The following is a 17,135-nucleotide window of genomic DNA, read 5'->3' on the forward strand; positions in this document are numbered from 1 at the left end:
GACTCCAGCAGTAAGCCGCCATTATGTAACTGTCCCATCTCCCCTGGTACCTCTCTTCCATCGTTTTGATATCTTGGTGGAAGCGTTCCCCTGGTTCCTCACTAAGGTCACCAAGATTTTCTGGGAAGCGGTCTAAGTGGCTGTGGAGGTAATGAATTTTAATACTCATGTGACAACCGTGTTTGTTAAAATTGTTGAGCATTTCTTCCTCTATATCCCTGTAATTTTCCGATTTATTGTTTCCAAGAAAATTTTCCAGAACTTTCACAAAAGAGGACCGTGCATTATATTCAATTTCAGTCATCGATTGTGTAAAATGCGAATCTTTTATAAGTTGTCGTATCTGACGCCCATCAAATATTCCGGCTTTCAATTTTTCTTTGCCAAGTGCAGGGTATTTGCTGTGGTATTCAAAACAAGGACGATTCTGGTCTAGGGCCTTTACAAATTGTTTCGTCAGCCCTAGTTTAATATGTAACAGAGGTAATATTATTTTCTCTCGGTCGACCAATGCTTTATTAACTACGTTAGTTTCTTCTTGAATTAAAGCATATCTGGAACGCCATTTTCTTCTACTCCAGTGTTGGTCCTTAGCCCTGCTATCCCAAAGACACAGAAAACAAGGACATTTTGTATAGCCACCTTGTTATCCCAGGAGAAAGTTCACCATCTTAAAATCAACACAGATCGCCCACTGATGTTGGTCGTACTTGATGTTTTGTAGCACTAGCGATATTGTTTTATATTCTACTTTCATTTTTGTAGAATTCTTAATTGGTATACTTCCATATTTGTTGCCATTATGTAGAAGGACACACTTTAAACGTCCTTTGGAACTATCGATAAAAAGACGCCAGTGATCTGATGTATACTCCGATACACCAATTTTTAACAGTCCTTTAATATTGTTTCAAAAACATATCATCTTGCTGAGAAACAAAAGGTAAAAGATATGTTTCTCTATTATGGTAGTATGTAATTTTGGTGTCTGAGTGAAGAAGATTATTTTCCTTTAGTCTGGACGCAAGCAGCCCGGAAGAATCCTTTGGAAGGTTTAAATATCTGATAAGACCAGCTAGGTCTTCCTGGGTAAAGCGCTCAGGACGTGTTGAATCCTCTTCAAAATCATTGTCGTCTTCCTCAAATATATTAGTCTGTAGTACGTCAAATAACGTTTCGACATTATCCTCTGGTAACGTAGGTAGACAGCTAAATATTGGAATGGGTATCTGCTCAAGCTGATGTCGAATTGGTCTTATTGCTGAATACAGGTTAGGATATATCCACGTATGTCGATTGTTACGATTAATGCCCATTATATTTACAAGACAGAAATAGCAATCGTCAAAATAATTTTTTGGTTCCCTCCATACCATTGGAACACCAAACTTTAAACATTTTCGTAGTCTTTTCGTCCACTGTTGCAAGTTTTCAACACAAGTTTTGCACACTCCATTTGGAGCCCAGGATTTATCTTGATCTCCTAAATGAACACCAAAATAGGCTTGATATACCCTTTTTATAAAATCACAAACTGGTTTTCTACTCTCCTTTACAATGTACTCGCCACATATGTAGCAAAAAACGTCCAGGTTATTCACACAACAATGCCTGTTAAAGTAATTAACAATAAGGTTAATTAACAATTTATTAAGACCATTTCAGAGAAAATACTATTTATGTACTTATCGGACAATAGTTAAGAAGCAATTAGCGCTAATTTCAAGTTATGAGCATTTCCAATAAGTACACTTTAATTAGAAGTCATTAGTATGCATTTGTCTTAGAATTTGTTAAGTTTGTTTATAAACTTATTGCAAAATTATAATGGGGGAATATACAGAAATGTAAGAATATTTAAGTATTTGATGATTATGTTATATCTCAAAAACTAGAGCTGATACAAAGAAAGTGTTTGTATTTTTGGAATCAGCATAGATGAATTAACCAAAGTCAGTTGGTTTTTTTTTTCGGCAGCAAGGCAATTTTTTTTTGTTGTGCTGTCTAATCTATGCATTTCGATAAGAACGGATAACAAAATATCTTTACACTAAAATAAGAGATTGCTAGCAAATAAAGAAGTAAACAGGACCAACATATATGTTTCTACATAAAAGTATTTCACAAAAAAAATAGTTCGAAAATGTTTTCAATAGTTAAAGGCAATATAATAGAATACTAATTTATTTGTACATTTAGTAATACATTGTGTGTGTTTACAAATAAAAAAGCAATTAGTCTTCTGAAATAGTTCAAGGTGAGTATAACGTTGGAAGATTTAACACAATTTACAAACTTATGTTAAATATTTTGACTATTAATTATTTAAATTAGCAATTATAAAAATAAACAGATTCAGCAATTTAAGACGTATGTAAACCTAAGCGTGTATCAAATTCTTTTATGCTAATTAGTTAAATAAAATTTATTATGCCATTAGTTATGCTATCTATACTGAATAAAAGCATTTTAGGATTAAAGACAGAAGTTGAAAGAACTGGAAGATAAAAATATTGTCTACAGTAGAAACGACTGTGTATAAAAACATTTTAGTGACACAATGGTATGAAATAAAAGAAGATCACTTGATGTACCTATATAAATACCTATTATAAAGATATTTTCGTATAATCGTGGGATTATATGATATGTTTTATATTATTTTAGTTATCTAAAATAAACTGAAAATGTATTTGTTAATTTTTATTTATTTGGAACCATTCATTTAATTATTCAAACAGTTCTGTTGGTAGAATATAAGTAAAATTTTTCTGTTATGGTGGTTAATAATCTCGTTTAGAATATTTTCGTTTTCCTCTTTCTATTTCCTTTTAAAAGTTCTTCTTTCTTTTCGTCGAAGGTTTCATAATCTTCCGGAGTTAATCTCGTTCTGTGCTACTGGAGTATCTTATATGCTTCATTTTTTGTTGGTTAATAGATCTACTTAATTCTTCGTCGAACCAATCTTCGTTTCTTCTGACCTTGTTAGATTTTAAAACGCATTAAAATTTAGCCGCTGTGTGCATAGCTTCTTTGCGTCTAATTCTATGTTTAGATTTTGTTCGATTTTTTTTTATTTTCTAGTTTATTGTGTCTCAACTACAAGGTTATTGACACTGGGTCAATTTTGTTACTATACATTTTACAGTACATTAGGTATAGTTTACAATAAAGAGAATATGTGAAAGAGAAAGTAATAAAAAAGAATACACTCAATGTTGTTGTGATACAAGTTCGTTTCTCGAAAGAAATCTAGTACATTCTGAACAAGTTCTAATTGGCTTAGGATAACATTTGTAAAACCTTGTATCAGTGGCGGCTTTTGGGGGTAGGCAGGATAGGCCGGGCCTACCCAATAATTTTAAGAGCTTTAAAATTGAAAAACATATATTTAAAAATTATGTTAATGCATGTAAATAACTTTTAAATGTACTAAATCACTCAATACATTACCGTCCGTTAAAACAACTAAGTTATTATATTACCACAGTAAGCATCGAATCGTATTCAGGCATTTTAAATATCATTAATAGGCCCTATCGGAACTGGCCGACCCAGCTCACATAAGATCCCCGTTCAAAAAGCGTTTGAAGTTAAGCAGCTTGCCGGACAACGAATTATATTGTCGTGTTTACGCTTGCTGTTTAGGCACCAGACGATCGGGCCTACGATGACCATCGTTGTCACTTGTAACGTAATTATCGAATTGTAATATAAATTTTCTTTTAAATTATGATAAAAAAATATGTAACATAATCTTTAATTGTAACATATTTTTAAACAAACAACACAATTACAAACAAGTGCACGGTTGCCCAAATAAATTTAAAAAAATTCGTAAAATTCGAAGAAAGAAAAATCACATTTGCGTGATTTCTATATCGCCTGATTGTATGCAACTTATATATATGAGATTGTTTTATAACTGATACATAAAAATGAGTTTTTATGACGCTTTACCAGGTTGCAGTAATAGTAATGTTGATAGTGAGTGTTTGGACATTGTTGTTTCACTATTGGAATCGTCATTATCTAGAAGAACTGAAATTGATAGAAAAAAAAATTATTATGAATGAAAGGCCTACTCCAACATTGCGAATTGACCAAAAAGATGGGAAAAAGGTGCGTACTTTTAATTGCTCTTGGTATGATATCTACAAATGGTTGTCTGGAAGTATTACGAAAAACAGACTATATTGTTGGCCGTGTTTGTTATTTTCTAATAAGAAATATGTATAGAATTGTGAAGGATACTTTGATTTAAAAAATATGTCTACCTCCTTAAAAAAACATTCCAGTTGCAAGGAACATTTCAGTAATTTGCTGTCCGTTAAGGATGTACAGAAGAGGGCGTTTTCTGTTCGCGATTTGCTAGATGAAAAATCAAAAATCGCAAAAATTAGATACAACGCAGAAGTTAAAATGAAAATCGTACGTTGGGGGGGGGGGGTCATGACCCCGTGACCATAGCTATGTAATTTGGTGACTTGGCCTACCCAAAATTTTACCACACCAGCCGCCACTGCCTTGTATAGAGTATTTTTTTGTTCTTGCTCGTATTTGACACACTGTGTAAGAATATGTTGAACGGTTAATGATTCAGTGCATTTTTCACAAACAGGTGATTTCTTCGAAGTCATCAGGTGTGTCATGACACATCCATGTGTCAGCTGTGTGTGACCGTGACCAATTCTTAAGGCGCGTACAGACCTACAAACGCATGCGGTGAGCAGCCACGAATACACATACGTATGCAAATGTGGACGGCGCTTTCGTAACCTCTCGCCACATGCGCTGCTTCTCACGAATGACTTGAGCACACATGCTGCGAGCCAGAGTGGTGTCGGTTTTTTCGCTCACATCAAAGAAAGATACGTGTGCGTTCGCGCTCAGTGTAGACAGATAGCGTGGGGATTTGTTGCATTTGCAAGACAAGTTCGGATTTATTGAGTTTTATTCATTTTATTGATTTATGTGTAAAATGGAGTGGTCAAATGAACAATGTTTGCAATTAATAGATTTGTATGAAGAAAACCCTATATTATGGGATCCACAAAATAAGTTTTATTATTCAAAAACAAAAAAAGAAGATGCATGGGATTCGATTTCAAGAAATCTTGATATAGATTCAGCAGTTGTGAAGATGAAAATAAGCAGAAATTGTCCAGTATTAGATTCTAACGCCAAATCTACTAGTAAATCGGACTTCATTTGTAGGGTTCTTCTTTTAAACAAATGCGTCGTCCACCATCGTCTATTTTTCCTTTGTTTTTTCTTTTTTAATGAACTAATAACCACAAACGCGGCACTAACCGTAAGCAGCTGCTGAGACATTATTTCACGAATGGATGGAGCACCTTGAGCACGCATACATATGCGGTGATTTCTAATTTCAACGAATGCTCTGAGCGCGAATGGTTTGAGTACGCACGCATATGGGTGGCTTCTCACCTTCTGTACGCGCCTTTAGCCTGCGAACGATTAATTTGTGCTTCTACTTAAGTTAGGTAAAGTATTTTCCACCTAAGAAGACCGCTAAGCAGCGATATATTTTACACTACCTTTATGAATAACATTTTACTGCTCTGTTGTTTCAATCAGCACTGCTCAACAAGTTATCGTTTATTGGTTTTAATATTTTATTGCAATAGTACGAGTACGAAATATTTATTTAAACAGTGAATTTATTAGAGGTTATTTTTTTTTAATTTCTTCTGACATATCGTATAATGTAGGTTTACCCAATAATCAAAGTTATGCCTTTACAACAACATATTATTTGAAAAATAAGGAGTATCATGTGTCATAATAATTGTAATCTCCTTTATACACACTTTAAAAATGTGTTTAGTAATGTATTTTTTAAATCCACACATTCATTGAAAAATGATTCATGCTATTTAAAAATATCTTTCTGTTAACGACACTGTTATCTACAAAGTAGATCAAATTCAAACTTGTTATCATATTACACTTCTGTTTATCGTTAAAAATTAATTGATGGTCGTGGATTGTATTGGTGTTATTTAATATTTTAGAAAAATACATAAGATGCTACTAGAACGTCCGCAACGAAACAGAAAACCTCAATTCTCATCGAAAAACACAATGTAGAGTCGCTAGCAACAGAGAGTACAAAACTCCTTTATAGGATTACCAGCAAACTAAAAGAGAGAGATCGAGTTACAACCAGAATGGGGAGTAGAAGATACTTGGCAAAAAATTAGGAAATGCATCAACCAAGCAGCAGAAGAAGCAATTGGAAAGCGGAAAATTAACACGAGGGCGATAAACCACACCAAACCGTGGTTTTGTCAAGAGGTAAAAGAACTCTCTGAATTAAAACGCAAATGCTACCTGAGATATAATAGCACACAATCGGAAGAAGCTCTCGCAGAATACGTCCAAGTAAGAAACGAAGTAAACGCAAGAATAAAATCAATCAAAAGAGAACATTGGGCTAAATTCACCAGCGACATGGACTACTACCTACATGATGTCCAAAAGAAAGTATGGAAAATGCTTCGGAACAGGAAAAAAACGAGAACGTTTTCTCACAATGAGACATTTACAAATACAAGTGGCAAATGTTCATAAGATTCAAATTAGTAGAAACACTATACGTAAATCGTCGTAGAAGTAGATTACAATTTGCCAGAGAGCACATTAACTAGAATGTTAATGACTGGGAGCAGTGAGCATGTGTTATTCACTGATGAATCGAGGTATTTCTTATATAGCTCAGATAGACGTGTGAGAGTTATTCGACAGCCAAGAGAATGCTACACACAGTGCAATATACGACCTATTACTTTATTAAATGAAGGATCTGTAATGGTTTGGGGAGGAATATCTCTTACAGCGCGAACGGAACTTGTTGCTGTACGAAGAGGTTCCTTAACAAGTGAAATGTAAATTACAGACATTTTGTCTAACCATGTAGTTCCATTTGCTCCTTACATAGGAAATAATTTTCTTTTAATGCACGATAACGCTCAACCACACGTTGCAGCTGTAGTCCGTGGTTTGGATGAAGTTGGAATACAAACCATGAACTGGCCACCCTGCAGCCCTGATATCAATCCCATAGAGAATTTATGGGATATTATTAATCGCCAACTTAGGAGCTGACAACCACCACCTGTCTCTCTTGACGACATAGAAGTTATGGTGAGAGAAATTTGGGATGCAATTGATCAAGAGCAAATACGCCACTTGATTTTAAGTGTGCCTCGTCGCTGTGAAGAAGCAATTACATGTAGAGGTGGAAATACTCGTTATTATGTGTTTTTGGGAGAGGGAATTGTTAAATATTATTTAGGGTATATTTTCTTAGGGTTTATTTGTATTAAATGTCAATAAAGTTTATGTAAGTAATGTTTCTTTTCCTTTAAATGCTAATAAAAACTAGTTACATTTAAAGTTCTGTATAATCTTTAATAATAGAGATAATCTTTAATCTTTAAGATAATTTCTTTACGAATACGAAAATCTTGGGAAAGGATGATTCTATCTTAAAACATTAATAAGATGTACCGTTTCTTTGTAATATATTTCGAAGGGTGTTGCAAATTACGATGAAAAAACACAATTTAATTAATAATAATTGAAGTAGTAATTAATTAAATCAAAATAAAATTGTCTTTAAAAATCGCGTCATTAATTATTTTATCTCTAATAGACGCGTTATTGGATTAAAAACAATATGCTGATAAGAACTGTTAAGATAAGGTACTCATACAATAATATCCAAAGAAAAAAGGACCGTATTAAAAAAATTAAAGTAACACACAGGATAATTATTGTAGTATGTTTATGTACCACACAACTTTAACATCCTTGGCTCCCTTATTAATTTTTACCTATTTTACCTAATCGTTAAATTAACTGGAAATTATTTTTATATCAACAGTTTCAATTCGAAATTGCGTATCTATTACTTTTTAATTTAATGCATAGTTAAATATGTATGTCGTATACGAATTGCAAATAGATAACTTATTGTTTGCAAAATGCGAAAAACATATTTAAAAATGGGATATTGCGGTATAGAACATTTTTTCGTCTTTCATGACAACAGCTACGTAGTAAGATTAAGGATACTTTAGAGCTCACTTGCAAAGAGCTCACTACTTGATAAAGTTTTAATTTATGTTTCAGATTAAGCTTAAGTATATGTTTATTTACTATTGACTTCTCATTTAAATTGTCTAGAAGCGTTATTTTTCAACAATAAGAGGAATAATTCAAAATATTACATCTACCAAAATTATTCCATGGATGGTGTGAATATTTCTTTTCTTACCTAGGTAGAGGTCGTGGAGGAAGATCGTCCGGACTGTACATAAAGATAGTGTGCGATTGATGTCCCCTCCACCCCCTTTCCATCTAATATTCATCCTTTCTATCATACTTTCTCCACTCCGCTCCATTTTGAACTACACCATTCTCGCTGCGTGAAAGAGTAATGTTTTATCACTCTTTTATTTAACAAACAATCACATATACCTTACTCCTATTTGATTTGTTAACATCTCTCCCCTCAAGAAACTTCCTCTTTAATTGTCAGACAGTTACAACATTGACCGAAGATCACCCATTATTAGCAATACAGGATAGTTTGACCTATGTATCACGAATCATTATATAAAAATTCTTGTACCGGCATATAAGTAGTATTTTGTTTATTTCTAATTTATTACAATTTAGTAGATTATCTCTTACCAATTTGTGGGTTTTTACTTTGTCTGCTAAATCAATTGTATGCATATTATTAAACACAGACATGTAAACCAGTCGTTTTTGGGTAGTAAAATTAAATTGATTGTAAGTCTACTTTATTTCTTTTACCTATTTGAAATGGACTCACACAAGCAACACATTCATGAAGAGAATATTATGTTACAAAAAAAAATCGGTTGCCTGTAAAGTCGGTTTTACGGGCGAAGATTTTACATGACAACGTCTTTTTCTCGGTAGAATATTTATTGATATGAATATTATTAAATTGCACAATAGGAACAAGGAATTGCCGCTATAAACTCAGTTTCTCAACTTTTGTGTCAATCTAACAATTAATCAATCAATCATAGTTTACGATAATGAAATATTAGTGTACAATTATTTACCTTTATTGTTGTAGTTGTTGTAAATGACGAATCTACTCACGAATTGAAGACAAATCTCACGATTTCACGATTAAGGTCTTACATCTTACGATTTTTAAATTTTTTTTAAATTTCAAGTGTTTCTAATAAAATGCATGGGAGGAAATCAGCTTTTTTTAGATTGTCACCTTGAAATATCCATAAATTGACTGTATTTTTGTATCAAAGTGGGCTACTCCAATTAACTCAATTAATATACACAAAATATTATAAACAAAGCTTAAAAGGTTCTTTATGCTTTGAAAGTGGTTTATAAACAACTGAATTGTAATGTATATTTTACCGCCTTTAATAAATATGAAGTATAGACTAAATTTTGTGTAAAGAACAAACATTCAACAGACCTAATAGTAAAAACATATTGATTTAAGTGTGAATTTGAGATAATGTGCTGACAAAATGTTAAATCCTAAGAAAACAAAATTATGTTTTTATTTTATGTATATTCATTATACTTAATACTACTACTTGTCGGTTTATAACGTTCTCCGCCGTTTTCCGACTTCCAATCGCCACTTAGACCGGTTGTTCCATAGATCTTCTTCTATGGCCCTCTCTCTCAGTTCTTTATTTATTCCTTCGCTCCAACTTTTCCTCGGTCTACCTCGTTTTCTCTTTCCTTCTGGTTGCCACTTTAGTATTTCTTTTGGCATTCGTTGTTCGTCCATTCTTTGTAAGTGTCCGAACCAGATAAGTTGTTTTGTTGTTAGGTCATCTGTGATTGTTCGTTTGATTCCCATTATTTCTCTAATGCGTTCGTTGGTAATCCTTTCTCTTCTAGATCTTCCTGCGGCTCTTCTCCAAAAATCCATTTCCGTCGCTTTCAGCGTTGACAGTGTTCTTTCTTTCAGTGGCCATACCTCACAGCTGTATAAAGTGATACTTTTTACTATAGTCTCATATATCCTCTTTTTATTTTCTTCTTTCTTCTTTCAGTGGCCATACCTCACAGCTGTATAAAGTGATACTTTTTACTATAGTCTCATATATCCTCTTTTTATTTTCTTTGCTGATGGATTGGTCCCATAAAATGGTGTTTAACATTGTGATGGCTTCCCTCTGACGTATTTCTCTCTCTTATGGCTTTGTCTAATGTTCCATCTTGTGAAATAGTGATACCTAGGTATTTGTAGTCACAGCAGTGCTTTATCGTAGTGTTATCGTCTAATATGAGATCTTTTTGTTCTGCTCCAATGCACAGGTATTCGGTTTTCTTTTTATTTACTTCTAGACCCCATATATCATACTCTTCAATTAATTTTCGTGCCATATAGTTTAAATCGTCATAATCTTGAGCCATTATTACTTGATCGTCTGCAAAGTTAAGCGTATATACCATAGTATTGGTGAGCGGTATCCCCATTGTCCTGCATTTTTGTTTCCATCTTTTTAAAGCCCTTTCGAGGTATATTTTAAATAAAGTGGGAGACAAGCAACATCCTTGCTTTAATCCTTTTGATGTTATAAATCCTGTTGTTATTTGTGTCCCCGCTTTTATCTTTATTATTGGTTGGTTGTATAGCACTTTGACGGCTTTTATTAATTCTATATTAATATTCGTGCTTTCCTTGCCATCTTTTTTTCTATTATCTGGGTTAAGGAGAAAATGTGGTCAATAGTGGATCGACCCGTACGAAATCCTGCTTGTTCTTCTGCTTCATAATACAAGTATTCTCTCTCGATTCGGTTCTTTAACACCTTTCCATATATTCGACTCATAGATCCGGTTACAGCTATTCCTCGGTAATTTTCACAATTATTTTTATCGCCCTTTTTATGTATAGTGCTAAGGTGTGATATCTTCCATTCCGTAGGGATTTCGCTTGTGTTTATGCATTCTTGAAAAAGTTGTCGAAGACATTCGTACAATTTGTTCGTTCCGTACTTAAACAATTCTCCGGGTATATCTCCTGGTCCGGGTGCTTTGTTCCTCTTCAGCTGTTTACATACATTTTTAATTTCCTCTGTTGTTAATCTCTATACTTAATACTCTTGGGTAAAATACCTCATATCATATATGTCTTTAGACACAGTTAATAATTTTCATTGAAGTTTAAACTATAAAGAATGTTTACAATCATTGCTCAATATTAAATGGATAAATCCATAGCAATATTATAAAAGAATATAGGTCCCTAGGTAATTTCCTAAAATTATATCTGATACTGGTGGTTCCCCCTAAAATAGGACACTGTAAGCACTCCACATTTTCACTACAGACACAGCTGACGATACTTTCAACGATTTTCAACTTTAGCGATTCAACGCGCCTAATTCTCTAGTGCCGCGCGCAGCGGACCGATCATGTTTGAGTGGGAGAGAGACGCAAGGCATTCGCCGGTCCGGCGGGCCTCTCTCTCGTTCGGTGACTCACTGTAACAGACGTGAGCGGGCGTTACATTTTTTCTTAAATGACTCCGAGCCACAACCTAATTTAAGACGTTGTCACGTCAAAACCTTTGAATTAATTAATTGTTTTCTCTGTCAGATCAACAACTTTTTAAAGCACACTCGTATGCGATACATAACTAAAATTTACACTATAAGGAGACTTTAAATCAGAGTTTTCTTATTTAACTACTCGCTAAATTCTTAAATTAATCCTATTCATCCATAAATATTGACACTCCTTCTAGCCAAATTTGGAAAAAATTAACCACATGACAGAAAAGAAAACTTATTCAGGAATTTCTGCCATACTCAAAACAGCACAGTCACTTGTAGAAACAATGCTTGTAGTCAACAAATTGTTAACATCTTGACTTGAATCTGATTATTAACAACACTCATAAATACAACAAACTCATAAACATTTAATGACTTCCCAAGACCAACCTACAGTCCTACATGTACACACTAGGTACTAATATTCTATCCGTTAAACATATTCTCGTAGACTGTTCGTATTTTAACAACAGAAAAAAGAATTTTTTGAGTCGAAACATACAAGATATTCTCAGCTTGCCAGATCAATTCCAAAACCTTATTATTAATTTCCTCTATGAAACCAGGCTTTACCAGGAAATTTAGAAGAAGATATGTAGTTTAGAAATTGATAATTATTAATTGTACCAATATACTATGTATTTAATGTATTTATTTATCGATTGTAACGTTACTTTATATTCTCGTAATGTAATGTAAAGTGTCAGTGAACTACGCTGTCGAGATATGTAAAGCTAAATAAAAAAAATTAATAAGTAGGTATATTCAAAATATAACATAAGATTTCTATAAGTAACTATGGCAGCTATTTTCTAGAATCTGCAATAAAATTTTATTAAAGCGCTTATTATTAATCGGGCAGGAGTGTCGCAGTATCTCCTTTAAACCTACATATGTAAGATATTCATAATCGTTTTAATTAAAACAATAGAAACATCATTATAGGATCTATTTTTACCTCGCTATTTGCATAAAATATAATAATAATGTTATCAAAAAAAAAAAACTGGTTGCGATAAAGCAGCACAACGAATATAATAATTAGAGTTCCATTTATGAATGTAAACAAATAACAGGAGAGGACTTAGGGAACAAATAATAAAAAGAAAATAAATTGCCCGTCAAAAGTTATATGAAAAGTACATGGGAAAAACAAGTCAAATGTTATGATTTTACCATAAACAAATTTAAAGTTCAAAACGCTACAAACACTAAAGTTTTCGGAGTCAGAATTTGTTTTTTTACCATTATGTTTTTAAGCTATCTAATATCCTTAGGTTAAAAACTGAAAGCATTAAAACAAATTTTCGATAGAAAAATTAAGAAGTTCTTTTTATGTTTGGTTATGACTTAGCCCGTTTTTTCCCTGAATGTAAGTATACCAATTTTCTGTTTTTTAAGTATATTTAGCGCACAAACAATTTTACGTCTACAAAAATAGTAAAACAAAACTGAACTGAAAAATTCTTAAGTATTCTGACATGAAGCCGATTACTTAAAATGAAAAGTTATTATTTGAATAATAAAACAAAATTGAACCAAAAAAATTAATATTTCCATAATGTCAGTTGTGTTTTTGAAATGGTCATGCATTTTGTCTTTTTGATATTTAAAGAAAGTCCGCCCTCTTCGCTACTATCTACAATTTTATTCATTAGAACCTGCAATTCTTCAACCGACTCTGTGATTACTAACGTATCATCGGCGTATCTGATGTTATTTATAGGTTGTCCGTTGACTTTAATTCCACTTGATGTTTCTTTTAGTGCTCTTTCTGAACTATCTCTTCTGAATATACGTTAAAGAGCAGCAGAGAAAGTATGCATCCCTGTCTTAATCCTCGTATAGTTCGTTGCCAACCTTTACAGATGCAACTTGATTAAAGTAATGGTTTAATATTATTCCAATATCTTTAAATACCAGATTTTTATCTTGAAGATTAGATAGTTCCGCAGAAAAGCTACCCCACATGGCTTTCTTTAGATTCCACCGTGGGCGAGGGATGGATGATTATAGGAATCTGGGTTCCTGCCTCTAAGATCACTGGGCGGTGTTGACTGTGTGGGAAGTCGTCCATTACTTTTCGAGAGACTGCTAGAGGTTGCCCGTTTTTATTAGTAGAGACAAAACATAGATCAGGATTGTACTCCTTCTTCCATGCTGCTGACATGAATATAGGTCGGTCTTTAGCATCAAACTTAAGTGATAGATGTTTATCATCCGTTCATTTTACTAGTGCATTCCCACTGCTGTTGCATTGTTTATATTTCCACTGCTCATGGTGACTGTTGTAGTCCCCCACGTATATTGACGGGTGCGGATGACTTGAGCTGGCCAGGATATAGCTGGTGGTTTGTAGGTGTTAGTAACGGTGATGCTTCCAATTTTTACAACATTGTGAATTTCATCATTAGTGCACTTGGAAACAAGGACGGCGTTTTATTTGTTTTGTTTAACGTACGTTACTGTGCCCTATGATCGATGGTACGTAGCATCCAGTAGTTCGGAGCCAGGTATTTTTCCCCTTTTTCGCAGTGTTTCCTGTAGAGTGACCAGGTCGATGTCGTTATCTTTTAGAAATTTTGATAAGTACCTACTGGCTCTTTGAATAGCATTATGCTTTATACATTTAAGTGAAAAATTCAAATGTAATCAAAGATATGGATATAAAGAGGTTGGTTAACATCCATACATATTTGCGCGAATACATTAAGGACAAAAAGGCCTAAAACTGAGTGTTACTAATATCTTGCTCCAGTTTTCTGAAAATCCTTTGATGTATAATTTTCAAATCTTCAGTGACTCATTAAGCTGATGTTTCGGTGGTCACAGCATTCTCTATTGTCAGCTTTTTCGTTGTGGGGTTTCGGTCAGGTTAAGTTACGAACTTCGATTTAAACCACTCTTTTGGAATGACGCCTATATCATATATGCGGTACAACTCTTTTAGTATATCTGTTTGATCTTCTGCGATTAATTTAATAATTTCTGCTGGTATCTCGTCAGGACCTGTGGCTTTATTATCTTTTGCCAATTTTACTGCAGCATGACGTTTTCTTTTGTTATACTGGACCCAGTTTCTCTACTGTTGCATAGTTCTATGTTTTTTGTTTGCTCCACATTTAAATAATTCCTGTATGTATTGTTTCCATCTTTCTATTTTCTTGTTGTTGTCAAAGATAATTTTACCTTTTTCAGATAATAGGATACTTCTTTTACCTTCCTATGTAGTTTGAAGTCATCATGCCTTTCCAATAGTACTTCTATTTCCTCACACTTGTTTAAATACCTTTTTCCTTGGCTTCTCTTATTTTCGTTCTAATTACACTATACCAAGCACCACACATAGGCGTCCTCTTGTTGATCGCTGTACTTATAAAAAATATGTTTAAGTATATAAAAGTGCAAAAAAGGCAATTTTAACATGTAATTAAATAACACTCGTTTGTAAACATTGTTGTTTTCTTGCGGAGTACTTCAGAAAAGAAAATCAATATTCCTATGAAGACATTTGATAAAATGGAAGTGTTTTAGAATTTCCAGGAAATGAATATAAAATTAAAAATGTTGAAATAAAACTACGTTTAAGATGAATGAAATATTTTTTATTTTTATAAATAAAACATAAATAATAACTTAACATTTTTGGTTTTTAGAACAAAATGATCACTAAATATATATGTTGTACATATTTGTTTTACAGGTAAGTAAAAGGAAAATACATTCTTGATAAAATACTGCAGGTAATATTAAAATTTAAAACTTAACTAACATCCAAAAGAAAACTTTATTTCGTCGACCTGCTGAATACCTATTTTAGATATCTAATTTAAACTAAAGTAAGCTTTTTATTGAATTTGAAAATATATATTTATCACAACACAAGTTTTAAATCTATTAAACAAATATGCTCTTGAATCTTTTGAAACATATTAACTACTTCAACAATGCTAATCAACTTCTACCGTAGAAAAATTTGTGTAAATACATATTGGCAGCACCTAGAATTCGCTAGAATTTCATCGTACCCACTCACTGTCAAGATTCAGGGTAGAAGTGAACCAAGAAGAAAATTAGTGGATTAGAAACATATGAAACTTGTGTGAAGTCACTGCAACTGAGTTCATTTTAGACTAGTTAAGGAGAGCAAAACTTGGAAATCTAATTTTTACCAGTATCACAATTTTTAGCCCATTCGCTATGTGCAAATTCGGAAGAGCGACACCTAGTGTCATAGATCAGCGAAATTATGAGCACTATTAATATATTACTCGTATATAAACTGCAAATAAAATGACCGAAACTTGTTTATTTAATACAATAATTATTGTAATTTATATCAATATTTAACTTTGAAGAATTTTTAATTATAAAAATGGGTAAATAAACTGGAAATAAAATGACTTCAACTTGTGTATTTAATACAATAAAAATTATAATTTATATTAGAAAATCCACTTTTCTCTTTGTATTAATTTTTACTTATAATTTGGAAACGAATAGAACTTGAATTGACTATTTTTTGTTGTATTTTTATAATTTATAAAACATTTGCAAAATCTCATTTTTTCCAATGATAGTACTCGTGAAATGTGCTAATAAAAATGCAAGATTTCACCGCTTCACGCGCACGATCGTTTCTCGTATCCCCTCCAAGTACTTGCATACAGCATGCATGGTGCCGAATATCGGTCCGGTGATAAATCTGCGCCTCGGCGGCAACTCTGGCCGACGGTACCGGTCCGGCGTAAGAAAGTGCGGTCAGACACGCTAGTTTATTACGGAAGCTGCAGTTCTTATACGTTAGTTTTTGATCAGTGGTCACTCCCAGATTTGTATATAATTTTGCCAGTGATATTTCATCAATATCATGTGCTATACTGAATTTTGAGCGTTAGTACGCCATCTTCATGTATCTCTGGTATGTACCATTAAATATATACAGATATACTGTTTAATTATACTTCGTGATTTGTGGAGTCCTTTGAAGACGATACTTTTTTATTTTGTACTGGGAATCGAATCAATGTATTCGGTTTAATATCTGATAATTTCCCATTCAAATACATACACTATTTTGTTGTAACTTTACATACTTTACTAGATGTAAATAGCTTGTATGTTCTTAAATAATATGCATTCGCAATTCAAGATCATTCCTCATTAATAACAGAGTTATTAATATAATAATGTAGGTAACAAATAATTCTTGCATGTAACAACAATAGAAGAAAACTAAATAAAAATAGAAACTATAATAAACAGCAAAAGAGGTAGAATATTAGTGAACAATGACTAAACCAGATTATTGCATTTGATGTAGTGAACAGTTTATGGAAATTGCCCTATATAAACTACATCATTTTCCTTATCGAAACCCATCCGAACCTGCCTTCGTTCAAGAACTCTTCTACCCTCAAAATTTACAGCGCTTTAGTGTTGTCATGATGTACAAAAAGGTCAAAAGAGGATTTAAAACAGAATACAACACTAAAAGTGACCATATAATTATCTTTATTTTAT

This window comes from Diabrotica undecimpunctata, chromosome 8 (assembly GCF_040954645.1).
Source record: "Diabrotica undecimpunctata isolate CICGRU chromosome 8, icDiaUnde3, whole genome shotgun sequence".
In the NCBI taxonomy this organism is placed as follows: domain Eukaryota; kingdom Metazoa; phylum Arthropoda; class Insecta; order Coleoptera; family Chrysomelidae; genus Diabrotica; species Diabrotica undecimpunctata.